General features: G+C 36.9%; 1 protein-coding gene across 3 annotated transcripts in view; it reads right to left on the bottom strand.

Annotated features, from left to right (window-relative positions):
* Window positions 1–24,411, bottom strand: part of LOC129740247 (glutamyl aminopeptidase-like) — a 65,714-nt gene that overhangs the window by 24,451 nt on the left and 16,852 nt on the right. The window contains exon 1 of one of the 3 annotated variants that reach the window (XM_055731853.1): window positions 13,480–13,599. The exons of 1 other annotated variant lie outside the window; for it this stretch is intronic. The gene's annotated coding sequence lies outside the window, so the exon portion shown is untranslated. Of the gene's footprint in view, window positions 1–13,479; window positions 13,600–24,411 lie in introns of those variants that run through there. One more of the 3 variants, XM_055731855.1, reaches the window with a different exon arrangement.

Raw genomic sequence — 24,411 nt, 5'->3', positions numbered from 1 at the left:
ATGTTTAGAAAAATGATCTTCGACGTCTTCAACATTTTTTTTTTAAATTGAGTTGTCTTCAACTTTTCTGAAGCCGTTATTGTGATATAATAAAAAATTAAAAAAAATTTTTTTTGTTGAACTGCAGCCGAATTCCGGGCAAAAAATGTCGTGAAAGAAAAGGAATTATTGACGACATTTTTAAAATTTTCTTATTCTAGCATTCCGGTGAATTTAAAGAAGACATTTTTTGACTTTTTATTTTGTTTCGATTATAGTCGTTTTACCATCTTTATGGCATTCGCGACTTTATCAACGTTGCAGTTGGCGGATCGTTATTGAAAAACTTATCCGGTACAACTGTGTTCGATGTTTACTCTTGGGCTCGAACTCGCGGACATCGGCTCAGGAGACAACAGACTTGCCAACTGAGCTATATCACAAGCCTCCCACATTTTTTGACGTTTAAAAAAGAAAACATGATTTTCAATCTCTTCGGATTTTTTTAGTTGCGAAATTGTCTTAGATTGACATTCCGGTCAATTCAAAGAAGACATTTTTTTGACGTTTGTAATAGAAAACGAGATTTTTAATTTCTTCGGCATTTTTGCTTCGGAAATTTTAAAAGACATTTTCAGTGAGGATTTTTGTTAAATTAAACGTTAATACCTATAATAATGGAGCAAATGATTGTATCATATTACTATATGCAAAAAAAAAGTGGTATAAACGCCAAGAAAAAATCGAACAACTTCGGCATCGTCGTTATTTGAGAGATTTGATATTTCGGATGGAAATATCGAAAAACTCTTTCGAATGCCAAAATGTTTTGCTGAGAAGTTTATTAACTTTTTGGATCAACCATTGAACGCTATCCCATTGAAGGATGAAAGAACCACAACAATTCCGGTACATTTACAAGTTCTTACAACATTGCGATATCTTGGCTTAGGTAATCGATTAAACCTAAGTAATCTAAATCAACAAGTATGACACTTTCGATGTACAACTTTAACATATTTCATGTTCCCATCAAGTGACAGTCGGACAAGACAACTTACAACTCAACACATCCGATTGTTTACAAACACGTAACTTTCTAGCTTCATTTTCTAAAATGTCCAATTATGCCTTCAACACTCAACGATATGTTTTTTCATATTTAATTGCATGCACGATTGTGAGCAAGATTCGATGTATTTCATCTAGCAATATTGAAAATTGCTGTTATAAATAGTTTTCAGTATTACAAATGTAATTTTAATCTAGTTACGATGCTCAATATCGGGAAACAAACTAACATGGGAGAAAGACGGTGCCAACAATAAGTCGTTTTGAAAAGTCTCACCGACAACAAACGTCACAGACGTCTGGCGGAGGATAGGTGAACTATAATTTTTTCTTCTCTTACATTTGTTTTTTTTTCTTTCTCTTTACTTTTTCGAAATCAGCCAAGAAGAAAATACATTTTTATTAAGAGAACGACAATTTTAGAGTTTCTTTTCTAGAAGAGATTTTTGGTGATTTTTTTTACGTACCGGAATTCGGCTGCTGGCATCTCTGATCACAGCTCCGAAAAAATTCAAAGTGTAATACTTCCATTTCTGTCGCCAGATAGCGCTATTCGTGTCTCCCGTTTTCTCGTTAAGTAGTGTATATCGGTTCAAGTATATCTAATTTTGGTTTAAAATTTTTCTTGTACCAATACATGAACTTTCAAAATGCTGATTAAAAATTACTTCTAAAAATGGGCCCTTCAACAAGAATTCAATAGGAATGGTTTGTCTGATGATGGTCAAAAATTATTCTAAAACGTATTTCATGTGCAACGAATTTACCACAGCAACTATTTACTCAGTTAAAAATCGAAAATTATCCATCTATTATCCATTAATTATCTAATCTATTATTTTTGGAAAAAGTAAATTCGAATTTATTGAACACCTTGTTATTGTTTCTCCAAACGACAAACATAATGTATTCAGAAAAAGGTTGTCGGATTGCCTGGTTTCATCCGGGTTTGCCGGTTTGCCCGGATATTCAACTCAAATTTGGGAACAGTCCGGCCCGGCCCGATTGCCCGGATTTCATTGAAAAATAGCCGGATTTTGCCTGGATTTATTCACTTGATTTGGCAAATTAAACAAAAAAAAAAGAACGCCTCCAAAATGATTTGTTTGAGCAAGTTTTCTAAAAATGATCATGAAAGGTTTTTTTCTTATTCAAGTTTAGAGGTTTTTTGAAACCTAAAGTAAGATTCAAAAACAAACGATGAGTTTGATGAATTATTTTTCTTGATTTTTGTTGAGTAATTAATGGGTTTTGAGAAAATTTTCCCGGGTATTGCCGGGATTTATGGTCGTCACTTTTAAAATCGAATGCCCGGATTTTGACAGGTTTTTATATAAAATTTCCCGGTTTGTCCGGCCCGGATACGTGCTGAAAAATGTTTTTTCAACCTTAATTTAAAACAGCAGACATAAAAAAAAACACTCAAAACCCAACTATCAAATTTGGTTGTGTAGATGCACAAGATGCAGAAAAGTCGATTTCCTGAGCACTACAAAGAGAATTATTTATTCGAATTTCAGGATCAATAGATTGTCTCGAAATTTTCTATTAACGAAACTCATATTCAAATGTCAGTTTCCCTGTGATTCGAAGGATCGTGTTCCCAATAATCAGATTGCTCGGTTCCAGAGATAAATGAAAAAAAAAGGTTTGTTTTTTAGATCCAACTTTTTTTTTCATATAGACTTTAAAAACTTTCACACATCTAAATTCAGCTAAACTAACTTTGACATTTTGCAAAATACGTGGTGGAGTTTTTAATCAATTCGAAGTTTTTCAGACTTCAGAGTTTAAGAAACTCGAAATCGACCCCAAATCGACTCAATCTAATCAACACATCTATTATTAGGCACCCCAAAAGTGACAGTAATGGTACAATGAAGTTTGACAAGTACCCTAATAGGTAGGTATAGGTAGTAGAAAATGCTTCAAGGTCTTTCCAAGCCATTGCCTTGCAAATGTGCCGCAATAGCTTCTACCGACTGGTAGGCAAATACATTACGTACCTCATTCGTACTTTTAAGGTCTGCCTATCGCCTATAAGTACAGCGCACCAATTTGCGATTCCTCTCACGCAAATCTAAGAGGCCCCCGATCAAGCTTATGAGAATACTATGACGAATTATTGTACCCGGGGAGGCCGATCGGTTTCATCGATTTCAGCCATGGAGTGGGTCAAAATATTTGGCGCTTTTGATTGATTGACAGTCACGACACGACGCTTAGAGACGCGTTTTGCTATGCGTACTTAGTATCCATGTGATCCTGACTTTGACAATGGTGCTGCAGGTGCTCCATTGATGCTTGCAACATGAAATCGATACTGGTGGGTGAAATTTCCTTTTCGATGAATGTCCAAACATTTAATAAAATTTATACCACACTGAAGAAATTTAAATATGTCTCGGAAAAATGTTTTATGCAAAACAGGTTCGAAATATTTACACTTCTAACACAGAAAATTGCCTATTCATGACACATCTGTAATAATGACAATTTGATGTTCAGATATCACTTTCAATTGCGTTTCGAATTAATACAGGAATTAGCTATACGCCTTAACGTACAGTGGTTGAAAATTCGTAAAATGTGATCAGGGGCTTAGTTAGATGACAAAAAAGCTTAATGATGTATTCTATTACAGTGTTTCATTATTTTGAAATGCGCTTGTTTTGCTGACATTTTTTCTGAATTGTCCTGATTTTTCAATTGACAATCGCAAAAAGTGTGGCGTAGCATATCGAAAAGGCGGAAGTAAAATGAGTACATTTCAAATATATAAATATTAACAGCGCAAATTCTTACAATTCTCAAAACGTTATCCAAACCCTAAAACACGTGATTGTAATATTACTATCGATTAACCTCAAAGTTTTGAAAAAAGAAAGAATGAAAAGGGAATGTTATTAGACTCAAAAACGTTAAGGTGAGGCATTTGTAATAAATGACTAATTTATTATGACTTCATAAATAACTAAAAATACATTGAAGTACGACATTTATAAACAGTTAAACAATTTTTTTTTCTATTTTGACCGATTGAACTTGAAACACTTTATACCGATCCAAATCTATCTTTTGAAATAATCAAATAAGGAAGGTAATGGAAAGAAATTACTCCGCTCCATATTTTGTTCAGAAATATTTACAAGTATGGAATGGAGATATTTTCTTAAACCCCTTTTTGTTAGTTTGTTGATGCACAAAAATTTTAATGGTGCAGGAATAGAAATAAACAATTTTATTTATTATATTGTGAATTTGAATAAATTTTTTAGAAACGTCGCTGGTGAACTGCCAACAAAACACAGACTTCCGACGATCTAGTACTTCACTTTTCTTTGTCAGAAATCTTTCGGAAGTCGTAAGTCCGGACATCCGAACTAAAATTTAGTGTTGGCGCTATTATAACTGGCATCCCTGATCAAGTCGAGTCCGTAATACACGCTATTCACAAGTTAGAAAATTTTTTCGAATTAGTCCGCTAGAGGATACTGATGGTGTCGCCATCTCATTGTATGAAAAAAATAAGTGTGGTGAATATTCATGAATTTGACTTCTTTGGCTTAATTCCCATGATCATTGATGTTGTCGAGAAGAAAAGAGTAAAAAGACCTTGTGTCATTTTAAATCTTTTTTTGTTATGAAATGTCCAAAAAGTAGTTGCGTGCAGGCTGATCTTTTACATTAAATTTTTTCATATTATATAGTCATTTGTTAAAATACGTCCTAGAATCTTTAAAATGGTATATTTCAATATACTGAAGCAATAAGTAACAAAAAAGGGAGTTTGCAGTTTGACTTTTATAGAAACCTGCAATATTTATAAAGTTTATACATTTTTTATACATCGAGGAAAAATGGCGTTCGCCGCAGATTTTGTGTGTGAAGATTTTATGTTTCTTTACCAGCATAATTTTAAAATCAATTCCATAAATGTGGATAATTTCTTAGACATAAAAATCCAGAATTTTTATAAAAGAACACTTGCAAAATAAAATTAAATTCTTCTTAAACTTTGTAATTTTCAGTTGAGTTGCGTATTCAAACTGACTTGGGTAAAAAATTTGAAATTTTGAAATTGCATTAACAATCAAAGTTATAAATATGCTATCTTTCGCGCCTTGAATTCTTCATCGAAATAATCAACTCCATGTTTTTATTTTGTTTGCATAACTTTCGAGCCAATCTGAATCTAAATTTTGAATAATTATTCTCTATCTGAATTGTGAACCTGTGTTTATGTTTTAATTTTGGATCTGTTTTCGAATTTTAATATTGTTTCCAAATTTTAGTTCAAATTAGGAATTTACGAGACAAGTCCGATCCGTTCCGAGAGCCCAGTTTAATTAACATTATTTGGTAAATTAGACAAATTTTTCAAATTCAGTTTTGATTTATTCGTCCTAAAAAGTTGTTTTTCTCATCGTTTGTTTCATCTAAATAAACCATATTTTTGTAATTCCTTAAACAAATAGAACGCTTCTAATGTACTTCGAAAAATAAATTTAAAATAATTTTATTTTCAAATTTTCCTGGATTATAACCTGGAATTTTCTCAAATATGACCGGATATTCTCCGGGTTTGGGAATGTTAAATTGAAATCAGGTAGGTAACGGTTTTTGGAAAGGATTATAAAAATTGCTCGGAATTTCCCGGCCTAGATACGTGAGAAAATAATTCTGGAAATCTCAAATTTTGAAGTTTTTGGTATCAATCTGAACTCATAAGTTCCATTATTTGTTCCAATACGACTTGTGAAACAGAATCATGACATGAATTTGATGATTCTGAGTTTTTAATTTAAGATCGCTATTTTCAAGCTTTGTTTTGTTTGATCTCTGCAGAAGAAACAAGTTTTAAAACTTCGAATCTGACATTCAGGATAGGAGGAACATTCCGGATTTATATAGTTATTTTGATATATGGAAACTATCATCCAAATTTTGAAAATGCATACGACTGTTACCAAATAAGGAATAAGGAATCAAATTTTGAATGAATTGCAAATCCAAGTTTGAATCAGGATTTGATTCTAAGGATTAAGTTTACATTGTGCTTTTGTGTTCTTCCGCATATAGTATTTATTTCAAAAGGTCATCTAGCACAAATTTTGGGAATTTTGACTTTAAATAATAGGTCCCTAGCCCTGCCAATCGGATTCTCTTGGATAAACTCGTCAACATCTATGATATGTCGAGAATTAAAAAAAATACAGGAAACCTATTTTGACTCCATAAAAAATCGTTATCATTCGTATGCGGAACGAAACGTCACTAAAAGAAAAGTGTGTTGCTGACAATGGTCTTAACCCTTTAATACATAGTTTTGTTTTAAAACAACACTAATTTAGATTAAAAATAATTAGCATATGATAATTTTATTGCAATATTTCAATGTATATGTATATTATCAAATAAGGAATGCGAAAAAAAAAATGCAAAATCAAATTTGTTAAAAAAAGTGTTTTTTGGAAAGTCGCTGTTATTTCTTCAGATTTACAAGATTTTTCAAATTTTATATCCCAACTAAATCATAAACACCCTGCACCCAATGTACAAGGTTTTATGATATTTGCATAATTGTGTTGAAATGAATTTCCAAAACAAATGGTGTAATTGATCACTTTTAAAGTTCCTTTATATTCGATTTTTTTTTTCATTCTGATAATTTTGTTTTAAATTATCGTGGTTGTAATTTGTATTCGAATTTACTGAACAATCGATTCCAGAGGTAAAATAAAAGTTATGATTGATTTTCAAAACAAAATATTTTATTTTCTCATACAAACTCAACCTTTCTTTTCACAAAGTAAAAAATTTACAACAGTTTTTTTTTAACAAAAAAGTGAGTAATCATTTTATTTTTATTAATGTGACTTTTAAGAAACATTAAAAATCATGAAATGAACAGTTAAACTTTTGAAATTCACTCATTAAAACAGAATTCTGCAAAAATCATGCATGAATTTTGACCCAAAATGAAGCGTTTCAAACAGCAGGGTGTGATCAATTCGACCACAAAACGACTCAGTCTAGTGTACCAACATATATTGAATCGTGGCGCTGAATCATTCTTTTTACATGGTTGGACTCACATCGATGATCAGTTTTTTTTTGTAATTAATTTTTAACGTTTTCATGAGAAATCGAACAGCGAAAATAACTCAAAAAAGTCTCTATTTCCGAAAACCTGACTGTAAATGGTTTTTGTTTACTGGAGTTCACTAAATAATTCATATTTTTTTATGCTTGTCGCGTGAATGATCAAAAACATCGTATTTATTGAAATTCAATTCGTTTTTTTTTCTCACTTTGTGTTGCATGTTAATAACATGCAAATCAAACAACCGGTAATATAAACCATTTCTCCAAATGCTAAAATGCCTCTACTTTCCCTCTTATGTTTTGGGCACTGGTGTCGTCTTGATGGTGTCGTGAAAGGTGCCCCGAATTTCGAAGCATCATACATGCGTCTTTCGTTTTTGGCAATTTCTTTTGGGCTTTTGCTGTTTTTGTTTTGCCGCGAAATCAACCCGTCAAAAGTTGACCTTAACCGGCTGCGCAAAAATAAAAACCGTCCCACGGAAACTGGTTTTCGAAAAAGCTTCTTTACGGGGTCCAGATTTTTGGAATCTGAAAGAAGGGCAGTCGATTTGTTGATGCGTGTTGAGTATTGATTATTCATGTCCGCAATCAGTCGGGTAAATAAATAAGAGTCTGGATCTTGCAAATTAAAATTTTGGCATAAATAACATGAAAACACGATACCCATAAATGACTATTTTTAAGTGTTTAATGTTATTTATAAAATAAGTTAAATGCATATAACACAAACATGAACACTGCCTAACTACCAAAGAGTCATTTATAAGACACGAATCCCATACAGATGGTAAAGTGTCTCAAATAAAATTATAATAAAGGGTCATGCAGGGTATTCTGAGGTAAATTGTCTCTCTCTCTTCCCGCTCCTTCTAAAAAACTTAAGTCAAAATTTAACAAACAATTTATTCCACCACACTGTTTTCGTTGCGTCACATCATTTAATTTAACCCATTGTAACTTTCTTATTTCTCAACTGAATTCTATTAATTAAATTAATTCTGTTGAAAAGCATGGAACTTGGCTTGAAAATTTTAAAGAGAATCCGAATATATTTTCAAAATATTCATGAAGTGCGTTGTAAAATTTAAAAAAAATTGCATTGCGTCACATCTTTGAAACACCTCTTTTTTACTCTCTATAAATCCAAAACTCTAAAAATTAGCTCCAAACGCCTCGGTTTCTTTACCATGTTTACATAACTCGAAAACTAGCAAGTGGAACCCTCCCTGAGAACCCTCGCTTTTTCTAGTGCGGAGATACAAAGAGGCTTCTTTTCATTTTTTTTGCGAACTTGAGAACTAATCAAGCAAATGGAATCAAATTTGGCATGGCAGAGTATGTGGGTTATTTGAGACCCCTCCATTCTTCACTTGAGAATATAGCAAGGGAGGAAGTAGGGTCAAATACAAATTTTAGCACAACTTCTTATCTAAGATTTGAAACCAAATTTCACATGGAAAAGTATGAGGGCTCTAAAAATGGTACTATTATTATTTGAGACACCACCCTTATTCCAGTGAGTTCAAACCACCTTTTTGGCCTAAATCGAGAACTCATCAATCAAAAAGAACCATATTTTATAATAAAGGATGTTTACGTACGAATAATCTGAGACCCTCAGACAGACAGACAGACACAGAGTTGGAAAAGACACAATTTTTCATATTTTCTTTGGCGTAATTCGAACACTTATCAAACAAATAGAGCCAAGTGAGGCATGTGACCTAATTAAGATACTAGAAATGTTTTATTGTAGTTCATGAGCCCTCCCCATTTTGGAAGAGAGGAAGGGTGGAGAATCCATACCAATAAAACATACATATAGGCATAATAAAATAACACATGAAACTTATAAAAACTCAGTAGAAAATTTCAGATTTTGAATACCAAATTTAAAATTCACTGAACGAGATGAAATCATCTTTGTACTGCAAGTTGAAACTTGCAAGTTGCAAGACTGACAAAATAACAAACAGATGTACAAGCTTGAATTATGAATTTCCAGAAACCAGTGCAAAATTTCAAATGCTAAAGGGCGAACACGAAATTATTGCGACACATTCAACAGGGAATAATTTATCGTTGGGTAAAAATCAACCATATTTTGCACACTTTCTCATTGATGTTTATTGTTTATATGCTGTCAAACTCGAAGTCGTGTTTTTCGATTCAACGAAAATGGAGGTGATCCAACGTAAGTCGAGAAAACAAATTCTTTCCAAACACCTGGAATTTTTGGACCTTTCACACCGGCAGTTGGGAAAAATATTGAACATTCACCATTCAACCGTCTCCAGAGTGTTGAAGCGGTTCCAGGAGCCGTTGACGTTGGACCACGGCAAAGGAGCTGGAAGAAAACCGGGACCGGAGAACAAAAAGACGGATGGAAAGGTGAAGCGGATGATTAAAGCAAATGTCAACGTCTCAAGCCGTGATTTGGCTAAAAAGATCGGCATATCGCAGAGTTACGTCCAGAGTGCAAAGAAGAAGGCTGGACTACATACATACAAGGTAGAGAATTGCTCGTGCTAAAACTCGAGCACGAAAGCTCTACGAGAAGATGCTGACAAAATATGACTGCTGTGTGATGGACGACGAAACGTACATAAAAGCCGATTTTAAGCAAACTCCGGGGTTGGAGTTTTTCTCCGGCAAGAGCAAGTTCGATGTGGACGACAAATTTAAGAAGAAGAACATGTCGAAGTTCGTCTCCAAATATCTCGTTTGGCAGGCCATCTGCTCTTGCGGACTGAGAAGTGAGCCTTTTGTGACAAAAGGCACATTAAATGTCGAGATCTACAAATCTGAGTGCCTCGAGAAGAGCCTTTTCCGTTCTTGCAGCAGCACGACGAAGCTCCGCTATTATGGCCAGATTTGGCAGTTGATTTTTGAAGTAAATGTATGTATAAAACTACCCTGAAATTTTGGTTTGATTCAAAACATGATTAGAAAATTGGCATGACATTTTCGTCGTCGTTATAATTTCGTGTTCGCCCTGTATCAAGCCGAATCAAGTTTTTGAATACCTCTTTCTTGGAAAAGCGCAATTGTATATGATCTCAAGCATAAATAAACTTACATCGTAGTAAAATGAACGGCTTCAATACGTTCACAACAAGATAAATTTGTCTGGTTCATTCTATCTTGATTCTTTTAAGTTAATAGACTTACTAGCAACTTTGAACAAGCCAGACGAACCAGCTATTTTATCCAGTAGATCTTAAAATTAACAATCAAACGTCAATTACCATTTTTACAGATCATATCTGTTTTTATTAAGTGCTTCATGCTAGTTTGAAGCAATTTGAAAATCAGCTTTAAGCTAAAAATTTTGATAACGCCTTTATAAATGTGTAAGAATTTTCAACATCAATTTGCTTGAAACTCGTGAAATAATTAAATGACGTTTCCATAATTTACTAATTGTTTGTTATTTTGATTTGTCTACATTGCACTTTCTTCTTGACAGTTCTCTCTGGTGTCCTTGGAGACATCTAGTGGCTTAACCAAAAAACATAAAATCGATTCAAAAAGGTCGTCGGTACACATTTTTCAAGGTTTAGTTTGTACATCTGTTTATCTGTGGTTAAAGTGGATAATAGTGCTTCTACAACCTTTTGAATAGTTAACTGTATTATTAGGCGTTTTGTAATATTCCAAAGGTTCAGGATTGATTAAGATATGCTGTATGATTTTGGTAAGGAATAAGTACTTGGTACTGCGTGAACGCCTTGGAAATTTAAATCAAATAGATAATTACAATTGCAAGGTTACTAAAAAGTGTATTACTTTGACCGATAATCAGAATAATGTTGTCCTTTCCAATGGAACTTAACAAACCAGATGGCTATGATTTGCAATTGAATCCCATTGAAGCCCCTTCAAATCATTGGGAATACTAGAAAATTCATTGAAAATTCAATTATCTATTGAAATAGGTCGTTGAAGCATTATTATTTAATATTTACTTTAACACAGAAAATTTGAAAAAAAATTTGATTTTTGGAGAAAAAAAAACATAGGTACTATTCTTATTTCGAACCATTTTTTTTTCATATTTTTAATCATTATTGCCAATGTCTGCATCCAAAAAGAAGTATACATATGCTTGATTCATCCTTTGAAATTGTAAAGTCTGCTTCATTTAATATTGGAACAAATTCTTTTGCTCATTGTGGCGCTCCTAGTGGACGGGTTTGGAAACTTTTTTCACCCACGTGTCGGGAAATTCATTACCTTTCACCATGTATTTATGTCATAACACCAAACGATAGCATTTTGTAAACAACCGCCATGGAAGCCGAACGGAGAGATCAAATTGTGCACAGTTTTCTTGAAAATCCATTGTTGTCACAGCAACAGCTTAAAATGCCCAGAAATACCGTATGGCGTGTTATCAAGCAGTACAAGGAAACATTGACGACGGCTCGGAAGCCGCATTCGAAGCGTCGGAGTGGAACTGTCGACCGGAAACTGCGTGGGAAAGTCATCAAGGCCGTCAAGAGGAATCCCAATCTTTCAGACCGCGATTTGGCCAATAAGTTCCAGGCCGCTCACAGTACGGTGCGACGAATTCGTCTCCGGGAAGGAATAAGGTCATTCCGAGCCAGAAAACAGCCAAATCGGACGCTGAAGCAGAACAATGTGGCCAGAATCCGTGCTCGAAAGCTGTACGACCAAGTGCTGACCAAGTTCGACGGATGTATTCTGATGGACGATGAGACCTACGTGAAGGCGGACTTTGGGCAAATCCCAGGTCAAAAATTTTATTTGGCGACGGCTCGGGGGGATGTACCTGCAAAATTTAAGTTCGTGTTTGCGGATAAATTCGCCCGCAAGTACATGATTTGGCAGGGGATATGCAGTTGTGGACAGAAAACCAAAGTCTTTCTCACTGACAAGACAATGACATCAGAGGTCTACAAAAAAGAGTGCCTACAGAAACGGATTCTGCCGTTTATTCGTGCCCACGACCGTCCAGTAATGTTTTGGCCGGACCTCGCAAGCTGCCATTACAGCAAAACGGTTATGGAATGGTACGCAACGAACGGGGTCAGCGTAATACCGAAGGACCTCAACCCCCCAAACTGCCCCCAGTTCCGGCCGATAGAGAAATACTGGGCAACACGAAGCGGAGGCTTAAGGAAAAGGGAAAACTTGTTAGGAACATGACTCAAATGAAGAACTGGTGGAATCAAATCGCCAAAACGGTGGACGAAAAGAGTGTGCGCCGCCTAATGTGCCGTATTACGGGAAAAGTACGAGAATTTCTTCGAAACAGCAATGAATAATTTTTTTAATTTTTTTTATGAAAGAGTAAAGAAAATGCTACATTTGCATGAAAATCAAATAATGAATTCGTTAATAAATGACTGAACTACACGCAATTGTTTGTGTTCCAATATTAAATGAAGCAGACTTTAGAGAAAAAAATGCTGACGATTTTCAATCATTCATATTTTAACAAGCAAAACACACAGAAGATTCATTCTTGTTTCGCTCACTGTAGATTCAAAATCAGTTAAAATTTTTCATGTTTGTAGGTTTGATGTTTCATCAGCACCAAAGAATTATTCCACCTGAATTTGATACATTTTATAATTTTTATATGTCTTATCACCAAAACTACAGGTCATAGACAAAATCTGACAAAAGTTTCGAGTTCAGGACGCCAAAGTCTTCTAAAATCAGTCGTTAAAACATAAGCACCAAAAATACTGATCCCTTATGTAGTTTAGAAAATAAACCATCAATACGTTGAAGCTAAAGATATCTCATGACCAACACGAATTTAATTACTAGATAGAGAAATAATAGCAATATTGCAAAGTTAAGGGCGCCCTTACAATCATTATCCGAACCTGGCTACCTGAGTCTAGGTGAAAGGACACTATTTTTCGCAGTGGTGGCAAAGAAAAACTTTCAGCCTCGACGCCTTTTGACCCCAAATACCCGTATATAATGAGGCATTTTTTCGGAACTCTGTTCCCATTATTCTGAACCTTTCGCCACAAAAACCACCGTAATACATTAATAATGGCAGCTATCACACGAATTTTGCGGTCACACTCGGCTGACAATCTTCGTTTGTTTCCTCCGTTCTTTCCGAACCGATTCTTATCGAAGGGATCGTGTTGATCGTGCTTCCAAACCACCTTTCTACTCAGAACTTCCGATAAGCAATCACTTCACTTGGCACTGGGCAGCAAATGACTGCTGATGACATAAAACCGCACAATCACACCGATCACAACGATCTTCGTGGGGCAATTTAATCAAATTGAACCCCCTTAACTCGAACTAATCAAGCAAAACACCTACGAAAACAACACACTGGACACCGGTTGTTTGGAGTTGGGACCACGTTTCTGTCCGAGGAAACCTGAAAACCGCCGTAAGCCAACGGATCGTTACGTACGATCGCGCCCGAGTTCAACGCGATACTGACGCAAGGATGGTCAAGATAGCTAAGCTTAGTCTAACCGACGCATCATGATGGTTGAAATGGACGTCGCGCAAACACGTTTGGGCGTCGCGATTGGATATGGTTATTTTTTTGTTCTTTGATGCCACCCTGTTGTGTGACTGTTGAGTTTGTTTGTTTGTATGAATATCAGCTGGACGATGACGATCCGTCAAAACAAATTTGCATACATAATCGTGGACAATTGTTGCGATCAAGCTACTGTTTCTGTTCGGCACTCACCCGAACCTGAGCATGGAAAAAGATCAAACAACTATCAAAAAGTACCTTTTAATTTGTAAGAGAATCGTTGGAGGCCTTTTAAAATCTTTGTTATAAAACAAAACTTTCTGGATATTTCTCACGTCCTTTACAAATTCTTCTATTAAGTTTTCTATTCCGTGAAATATTCTCAAAATATCTTATTTATTTTATTTTTAGCTGTTCTGTCTCACGAAATAACCTGATGAACAATATCCCTCAAATTCACTCGGTCCATGACAACCGTTGTCCAACTATTCGGGCATTCCACATTCGCCAGATCACGTTCCTACTGGATTGGCAGCGGACATCTGTTTTGCAGGACAGTCGTCCGGCATTCTCGCAACATGTCCTGCCCAGCGTATCCGTCCATCCTTCACCACCTTCTTAACACTCGAATACACCGAGTGTGCGCAGGTCCTTCACGAGCAATATCCACGTCTCGTGCCCGTAGAGAAGAAGTTGATGAATAGATAGTGCGTAGGGACTTGTAATTCACAGCATTTTTGGAGGATTTGTCGTAATGTGAATATCTGGTCCCACGTGGACTGTCCCTCCATGAAGCTGGCCTGACGAATCTGTTTGCTTGTAGCGTTAAGCGGCGAAGTAGGATTCGGGATAACACTTTGTAGGCGGTATTGAGGACAGTGATCGCTCGGTAGTTCTCACAGTCCAATTTGATGGGGCTTTTTACCCCCTCCTTCCACTCATCCGGTAGCTTTTCTGTATCCCAAATCCAGACCCTCAACCGGTGGAGGCAATCGGCCAACATTTCCGGGCCCATTTTGATAAGTTCAGCTGCGATGCCGTCCTTTCAAGCTATTGCTATTCAGCTGACGAATGGCTTCTTTAACTTCATTCATTGTTGGGAGTGGCTTCTCTTCGTCGTTGGATACGCCGGCGATGTACCTTCCCCCACCGTCTTGGTCTCCTGCATGTGCGCCGTTCAGGTGTTCATCGAAGTGCTGCTTACACCTTTTTATAACCTCACGATAGTCACGATCAGTGATGGTAAATTTCGCCCGTCACGCTTGACTCGACTAGTTTTGTTTCATCAAACGACTGGCACTGTTCTCAATTGACGGAGCCTCACTACTCGCATGACGGATAAAGCACGACAACAATCAACATTTCTTCATCATCGACTGACGAAGCTCCTACACAAGGTCAAAATTTCTCCTGAGAGTGACTGACAAATCTCTTCACACTTCGATCGGCTGCTGACGGCAGGTACAACTAATTGAACGATTTGCTGGCAGAGAGCAACAATAGCAATAAAAAACCGAAAACGGGCTTGCTGGCAGAAGCAACAATAGTAATAATTTTTTTTTCTTTTCCGTCTTCGGTCGTCTTCGGCTTGCTGGCAGGAGCAACAATAATAATAAATGCGTTTCTTTTTCGTCACCGGTCGTTTGAATGCGATTGCTTGACTAGGTCATTCTTTTAGCTTCAAATGATTGGGGAATGAATGACTGGCAAACGAAGTGACTGGTCGTTAAGGAACAGTCAATTGAGTTTGACGGACCAAGAGGCTTCACAGTCACAGCTTCACGCCTCATGACGATGACTTTTGCCAAGCCTGGTCACGATGCCTCCGTCCTTGTCCCGGCACATTTCGGCTTGCGGCACGAAGCTTTTGTTTATTTGTTTATTTGGGATGCGTTGAATTTTTGATAGAAATTTCGTGTTTCATGGGAACGATACAGCTGCTCCTGCTCCTCGAGCTCCTCCTCTTTCAGGTGGGGTTTTTCTCCTGGAAAATTAGGACTCGCTGGACCTCTTCCGCTGTCGGTGATTTTCCACGTCCCGACGGGTGCCTGTTTGCATTTCTGCCGCCCCCGCGGCTTTTTCTTCGTCCATCACACTCCTACACTCTTCATCGAACTATTTAGTAGTTCCGTCGCGTTCGTTCCACACGCCCGATGACGTCCTCTGCAGCGCTGTTGATGTCTGTCTTGTTGGTATCTCAACAGTCCTCGAGAGGGGCTTCGTCAAGCTCGCCCTCTACCGGAAGCCCTGCTTCGAGCGATTGCGCGTAGTCTGCTGCGACCTCAGGTTGCTTCAGTTGTGTGATTTTTAACCGAGGCGGGCGTGTCGGTTTCGTATGTTGTTCAACTCGGAGAGTTTGGGGCTCTTCTTCACCTTCACCAGATAGTGCCTGAAATGGGTGGAATCTAGAAGTCTTCCCATTGTCGGTTTGAATTCCTCCTGCTGGCCGACCTAAGCGTTCAAATCCCCGATGACGATCTTGATATCATGTTTTGGGTAGTGGTCTTATTCACGTTCCAGCTGCGCGTAGAATTTTTTTTGTCGTCACCGGTACTTCCAAAGTGAGGGCTGTGTACGTTGATGATGCTGATGTTGAAGAATCGTTCCTTGATTCTCAACCGGCACATTCATCGGTTGATCGGGCATCACCTGATCACGCGCTTCGTCATCTTCCACATCACTTTTTCCAAAGCAAATTTTTTTTGGTTTTGTTTTCTTAGACTCTGAATAACGGAAACCTTAAGTGTTGTAGCTGATTTTTGTTTGAAAAACTTATTTGAGTAACATTACAAGGTTTCTGAAACAAGAAATATTGTAAAAATCGGTTGAAATACAAAAGAGATATAGCGGTTTAAATCAAGAGTGTAAAATTGACATTTCGGATGAGGGTTAACAAGAAACCGTTGTTGTTTTTTGGGTTGGTTGAAAATGTCACAAACTATTCCAGGTTCAAAATGTGTTAGTTAAATGGGGTTGAAATAGTGGGTTAAACAAATGCTATAATCAACACAACTTTAATTTTTATTACAGTCACGGCCAGGCTTGTAAGTGGTCACCATCGTTTGATTTTTTTCGGAGACATTCACAACACATCGTTCGTGACAATCATGGAGAGCGCAATCGTTTGATCGGAGAGCAAAAAAATGTCAAATGAAATTTTGATCTTTGTTGTGGTTAGTCGTTTGACTTTCATCCCTCTTGCGTAAATAACCTTCCACATTGTTCGACCAACACATCCAAACATCACCCGGCGCTGCAGAGTGGCGATTTTTTTTTTCAACAGGAGGGAGTGAATAGAAAAGATTGCATTTGCTTATTAAGTCTGTAAGTTCTGCTGCGTGAAAGAGATAGACGATGTCGTAAACTGTCGGGAATTATGGTCGTTTGACCATCAAATTATCGCTCTCGTGTACCAAGACACGAAACTTCGTTCGACAATCACACAAAGAAGAATGAATGTCGTTTCGTTTGATGGTAGTCGACTGTTCGGCAAGTGTTTGGTCGCATTCGTTTGATGGCACGAACAATGACACTGATAAAAGCAGGCTGTGCGACTGTCAGAGAAAATGTCGATGGTATACAAGTCTGGTCACGGCACGGATTCAAAATGTAAGTCATTATTTACTTACAGCCTGAAAACTACATTTTTATTTGTAAAGATTCATTTTTAATTCGGGATTGACCACGATCAACAAACGGAATTTCAAAATAATTTCACAATCATAATTCATTCCCCAAAAAAAAATTAATATTTTTCTATAACGAATTTGTTTTTAATTGTTTAGTTGCATGAATATAAAACCAGTGATTGAAATCCTCACCAATTTTCTCATCAGAGGCTCTCAAAATACACGCTTTGAGGCCTCGCATAGCAATACAGGAGACGATACATATACATTCATTCAAACCTCCCCCTATGAGGAGGATCTGCTCTGAGAGACATTATTCGTTTGCTGCCCCGAACGAACTCTCTCAACGTTCGGTTGCTACATGATGCATGAAGAAGACGAGGCACATATACTCATTTACGTTATTGAATTTGATGGACTCAAGCCGATAGCTGTCGTTGAGGAGAACATCTTCAACCTCGCCGCAAAGGTTGAGGCAACAACGACAACAACCGAACTTATTGCAATGCATAGGCCCGCAACGCATGGAGCAAGGAGGGGGGAGGGAAAAGAAACGAAAAACCTGGCTGTAGGCGTGCGGTTAATGTGCAATAATAGCAATAGCAGAAAAACCTCGGGTATTCGATCCAGGCACAAACGAGGAGACTCGGGTTTGCTGTGTCTTTTGAATTCGGTTCCATCAAGCTTGTAACCAGCGTTACCACATATACAGATTTTTCTGTAAGTATACAGATTTTTTGGAAACTTTGTAACACAGAATCTGTATATACAGATTACAGATAATTGGAAATTTATACAGATTTCATACAGATTTTCAGAAAATCAGAGATTTTCCAAGCTATTTTGATTATACTTCGAGTCAATCAATAATAATCTACTTTGATGATTCAATGATCCATCAATTATCACGCTTGCAAATGAGAAAAAACTTCCAGATTAGTTCAGTTCAGAACCGTAACAATGCAAAACAACATGCAAAGGGTTGAAGAAAGTTTTAAAACCTGTGTTTAAGAATCATATACCAAACTTGGTCATTGCATTATAGGAAATGTAACTTTTAATGGTACAGACAATTGTCACAATGTTCAAATTCCAACTGATGGTTAAATCCCAGAAGTACACAGATCGTTATTTTTAACGGAATATATCGACCTAAAACTTTGCATGACCTTATTTTTCACACATAGCGGACATGTATTTTGTCCGTTACATATATTCGGACAAAGATAAACCAAAAATGGTTCGCGTATACAAAATATCAGGTTTGACACTGGTTTGACATGTCGCACAAATAGTTGCCCGCAGTAATGAGCAGCGTAGTCCAAATGAGTGCGCTACGCATTATAAAAAGGTCACCGTAGTTCAGCGTATGTATCCGAAATGAAAATTTTTGATACAGATTTCAATACAGATTTTTGAGATTTTATACAGATTAAAAAGATTTTTTGGCTCGAAAATACAGATTTAAATGTGGCAACGCTGCTTGTAACAGGAGATGAGTAAGAGCCATTCGTTTGGTTTTTTGGATTCGCTGCCTCGAATGTATTTTGCTTCGTGAAGGCGGGCCATGTTGAGAGCGTATACATCATTGGTTTTGTCGTTTTAACTGCCTCAAATCAACCTTTGCTTCCGAGTAAGGCGTTGAGCGAGAGAAGGTTGATCAATTCATTCTCAACCGAATACAACCAGTGATAAAAACTGATGATTTATATTCAATTGGTAATATATCAAAGCTTACAATGCTTGATTAATTCTAAATGAAAACTTTAAAATGATCAGTTTTTAATTTAACAGCGTTGCACTCGAAGCTAACATTGTAAAATATAGAAAAAATGTAGCATCTGATTTTAAGATAAATTTTTGATGAGGATCCATCGAACATAAACGGTCAAGTTTCAACACTCAATTGACACATTCCAGCGATATGTCACGATATTCGCCGAGTATTGGTTAGTAAATTGTTCTTAACAATTTTGGTTCATTGAGTACAAACAAACGATATATCAAATGATTCAGAGTTCAGGCGCATTATTTTGTCATCAAAGTTTTTTTTTTCTTGGTTAAATAGTGTTGCAAATAGGAATTGTAAATAATCGTAACTTTCATCCCTTTTCATATTTTTTATCAAAAAATATAACATTTTCACAGTTTACGTTCTCAACAAAAAAAACAACAGCATTGGTTATGATTGGAAGATACATATGTTTGAAAAATAAGAAAGATAAGGAAAAATACGAGGTTAAATAATCATTTCAAGGGTATTTTACTCAGTTCAATTGTGTTTTCTTGACTATAAAACGCTCAACTGACAACTTCGTTGCGAGTAATTGTTTGTGCCTTTTAAGGTTTGAAAAGGCTATACCTCTTCAGAGTAATGTTTGAGGCTGGTGGGGCAGTAAAATTCTGATAAATTACATTAGCAGCAGTTAGGTTTTACCAGCATTCGTTAAACATTTTTACAGACCCCGTTCGTTTTTGGCAACATTCGATTTTGGCACATGTACCAAAATCGATTTTTTTTAGAAATAACATCACCTTTTAGTTTTCGCTACAACAGGACAATTATAATTTAGACAAACACCGAAAATACGTTTTCACGTTCTGACAAAAAGGATAAAATATATCAAAAAAAGACAACTGTTTTTAAACAATTGTGAAGTACTAAAATATGACAAAAGGATGAAAAAATCAAAAAATTTAAAAACAAATACAAACAAATGACTAAAGATGACAAAAAACAACTGAAAAATGATGAAGAATGACAAAATCTGCGACTAAGACAAAAAAGAAAAAATTATAAACCAAACAAGAACACTGCAAAATGCATCAAAAGTATAGGAAAAAATAATTTAAAAAAAATTACCTCAAATGGTCGGAAATTGACAAAAATAACGTTTATAATAATATAAATAGGTAGTTATCTTGTAAAAATAATAGCAAAAAAATTAGAAAAAAACTGTTCGATTTTGGCAACATTCGATTTTGGCAACACAAAATGTTCGGACATGTTGCCAAAAACAAATAGAGTCTGTATTCCACATACTCGGTTATTATCCTTAGCAGGTGCATATTCCCCTCAATATCCCTATTTGTCTCGGTTGAAGAAGCTTCTAATCACTTTCAAATAAAATAAACAAAATAACAATACGAAACGTTACGTGGAATTAAAAAAGGCAGCAATCATTTCGAGGGAAGTTAAAAGATTGATTTTCAGCAAACTCCAAATAGGCAGGCTGTTAAAAAAAATTTAGCCCGAAAAGTTTTGGTTATGAGACATTTCAAAGTTAACATTTTGACTGCCTAAGTGACGTTCGAAATGTCACTGCTAATCCTTCAACCTTTTTTGCTTTACTTGATTAGCACAAGTCGTTATGCTGTAATTGTTAAAACAAGTTACGATCCGTAAACGAGATTACTCATACAGATTGCGTAAGCCGCGCGACAAAGCCTCGCGGCATGCTGCAATTTCTGTGGACTCCACTCATAAACTGCTAATCGGTCTGAACTGTGTCACTCGAATCTTCCGCTATTGGACGTGGTTTGTCGCTCAAGATAGTGAGAGTGGAAACTCTGCTGATCAGAAGCAGTATCTACTATATCTCGACACGAAGCATAATGTCGCGTACAAAGAATCCTATAGTGGTGGTTAGTACTCAAAGATCAATCTGCTGACATCGACCGACAGTATTCATTCAGTTCGTATTAATCTTTTCAGGTATCTTTACCTAAGTATCTTGTTCAGATAAGCCAACACAGTTAATGATCATGTTAAAGTCAAAGAGATTTCGCGATGGCTCAGCCTAGAGCATATCAGGCCGATGTGAACAGTTTAGAAAAAAAAGTGAGACTTGTTCGTATGAACAGAACTCTAAACATAAACAGTCATAGATAACGGTCAAACGACTTTTGGGAATTGAATTTTATATTGATGTTCAATACTTTTTTGAATAGTTACAAACATCTTAGTCTCTTTTTCATACAAGTAAATTGAACTTGAGGAATCCTGAAAACCCATTGAGCAATTGAATGCATAAATAAAGGTTTCAATCATGTCTGTTATCTGTGGCGGCCATTCACCAATGACTCAACCGGAGTGGAAGCTACAACATAGAAAGGGATGGTGCGGCGCGCGCTGAATGGATTAGTAACAGCTAGGGTGAACAGATAAGGTGCTGGCCGCAGGTGAGGAATCATGGGAAGCTTGTGAAGTTTCTGCAGCAGCATGGGGTGAAGGGAATTGTCAGGTGCGAGCGATGCTGGTTTAAAAATAGCTATGCAATTCACTACTGCTCGCTCCCCATAGCATTCCCCTTGCCATTGCTGCTGGTATAGACTCGATTGATGAAGTAATGTAAGTCAGTAGAGTAGTAGACTTCCAGTGCTGGATAAGGTTGAGGTTGATCGTAACAGAAATTTAGTTTACATGACAGTGACGATTAAGTCACCTCAGGAGTGCAAATTAAAATCACAGTGGCAGTTTTGCTAAAGAATGATAATGGCTTTTCAGGTTATCAAAAAATATAGGCGCCCCTTCGGGTTTATGTTTGTTTGGACTATTAATACGAAAGTTATTTGTTGAATTCATAAACGTTTATTCGACAGTAGCTTTGCTTTTTAATACGAAATTGGGTCAATTAGAAACTCAAGAATAGGTTGTTCTGTTGTTTTAAAACAAATATCTCGGAAATGTGCGAATATTATTTTTTAAGGTATACATATACATATATAGAAGATAGAGCATGATGACCACCATGACCAGGAGGACGCTTGTATATCCATAGAAATCAGCCACAATATGTGAGCTACATCATTGAATGAAACTTCAAAAAGTAGATTAAAACGTTTAAAAATAAATATTTTTTTTTTGCGAAAGCTGAAAATCAGTCACTATAGGGGCATGATAACAACCCCCCTGGAGCTGTATATTCAAAACCATTTGAGGCACGATGAGCGTTTTATGTCGTAGAATCTAGGAGCAAACTAGAAGCAACTCGATAAAGTCAACTGAATTAACACGTTCGCCGCCACGCTCATTTTGGTAGTTTTACTAGCCGGGCCCAAAGAAATTTTGGGAGCGAGAAAGAAAAGAGGGAAAATTCCCAGATTTGCAACGTGTGGCTAAACTGAGCGTCTAACTCAAGTTCAACATTTACCATTCATGATCGATATAAAGCGTGATACGGTCAAAATTTGGTCAAGGGAAAACGCGTGTAAATAGGTAAATTCGTTTATTTTAAAAATCAAATTAAATTTCTTTTTCAAGTTTAATTAGTATAAAATTCAGGAAAAATATTCAGATAGGCTTCCGCTTTTCCAAATCCGAATTGCCGGGCTTTACGCTTAACCCCTGCCATCAGATTTTGTACAGCCACCTTGGCCACCTTCTTCGCCGCAGAAAGCCAGTTTGCCTTGAACTGCTGCTCGCCCTGAGCAGTTTTTTTGGTCTTCTTTAGGTTCCGCTCGACAATAGCCCAGTATTTCTCAATTGGGCGGAGCTCTGGCGTGTTGAGAGGGTTCTTGTCCTTGAGAACCACCTGCACGTTGTTGGCGGCGTACCACTCCATGGCCTTTTTACCGTAATGGTAAGATGTCAAATCCGGCCAAAACAGTACGGAACAACCGTGTTTCTTCGGGAAAGGCAGCAGACGTTTATTCAAACACTCTTTCACGTAAATTTCTTGGTTGACAGTCCCGGAAGCTATGAAAATGCTGCTTTTCAAGCCACAGGTACAGATGGCTTGCCTAACCGGATATTTCTTCGCGAACTTTGACAGTTTCATGTGCTTGAAAATATCTGCTACCTTTCCCCTTTCTTTTGCAGTATAACACTCCTGTCCCGGAAGCTGCTTGTAGTCGGCTTTGACGTAGGTTTCGTCGTCCATTACCACGCAGTCAAACTTCGTCAGCATCGTCGTGTACAGCCTCCGGGATTGCGCTTTGCCCGTCGTATTTTGTTTATCATCGCGATTTGGAGTCACTACCTTCTTGTAAGTCGATAGTCCGGCTCGTTTTTTGGCTCGATGCACGGTTGTAAACGATACACCCAGCTTATTTGCGGCATCTCGGAGAGAGAGGTTAGGGTTTCGCTTGAAACTACCAGCATATCTCTTTGTCGTCTCAGCGGCTTCCGGATTTCGATTTCCCCCCGATCCAGACTTCCTGGCTGTCGACAAACGTTCCCCGAACACTTTAATTACATTTGTAACGGTTGATTTGGCAACTTTTAGCGATTTTGCCAGCTTTGCGTGCGAGTAGCTCGGATTTTCGCGATGCGCGAGCAAAATTTTGATACGCTGTTTTTTTCCTTGGACGGCATTTTGACAACTGAAGAGTGAATTCCAAAATCAAAAATGGAACAACATTCTACACACACACATCTTCAAAATGAGGGGTGTTCAGGTTTTTTAAATGCAAAATTGAAAGAAATACGTCAAGTTGAGATTGACCACATTTTGACCGTATCACCCTTTAATACTGGAATTTCCTTGCGTAATTTGGCGAAAAAGTTCAAGACGAACCACAGTACAACCCAACGAGACGCTGAAACAAAACATGGTTGCCAAAACCAGGGCAAGGAAGTTGTACAAGAAAGTATTGACCAAGTACAACGGATGCATTTTGATGGGCGACGAAACTTACGTCAAAATGGATTTTGGACAAATACCCGGTAACAAATTTTACCTTGCGAAGCGTAAAAGGAATGTTGCGGGTAGATTCAGGTTTAGATAAATTTGCTCATAAGTTGATGATTTGGCAAGAGATTTTGACTATTACGTATCACTGAAACTGCAACCTTTAAAATAAATCAACCGGTAATTAACAAAACCTGTAATTTTAAACTGTTTTCCTTGAAAGTTAACGAAGATTAATTTATTATTACAGCAAATGTCCTGTAAAAAAGTCGTACACTGAAAATTAAATGTCACATAATTTGTTTTTCGACCTGTCAAGTAACGGTTAATGTCCTGCTCCTTTTTGTTACAGGACATTTGCGTAATTTTACAGGAAATAATGTTTGCTGTGTAGTTGTGGGAAGAAGACTAAGATTTTCATCACTGGGGACACAATGAATCGAAATTTTTACAAAGAAGAATGTCTCCAGAAGAGGGTTGTGCCATTCATTCGGTCCCA

This window comes from Uranotaenia lowii, chromosome 1 (assembly GCF_029784155.1).
Source record: "Uranotaenia lowii strain MFRU-FL chromosome 1, ASM2978415v1, whole genome shotgun sequence".
NCBI classification, from domain to species: Eukaryota; Metazoa; Arthropoda; class Insecta; order Diptera; family Culicidae; genus Uranotaenia; species Uranotaenia lowii.
The sequence above is the reverse complement of the archived record's forward strand: the minus strand, read 5'-3'. Positions and strand labels throughout refer to the sequence as shown.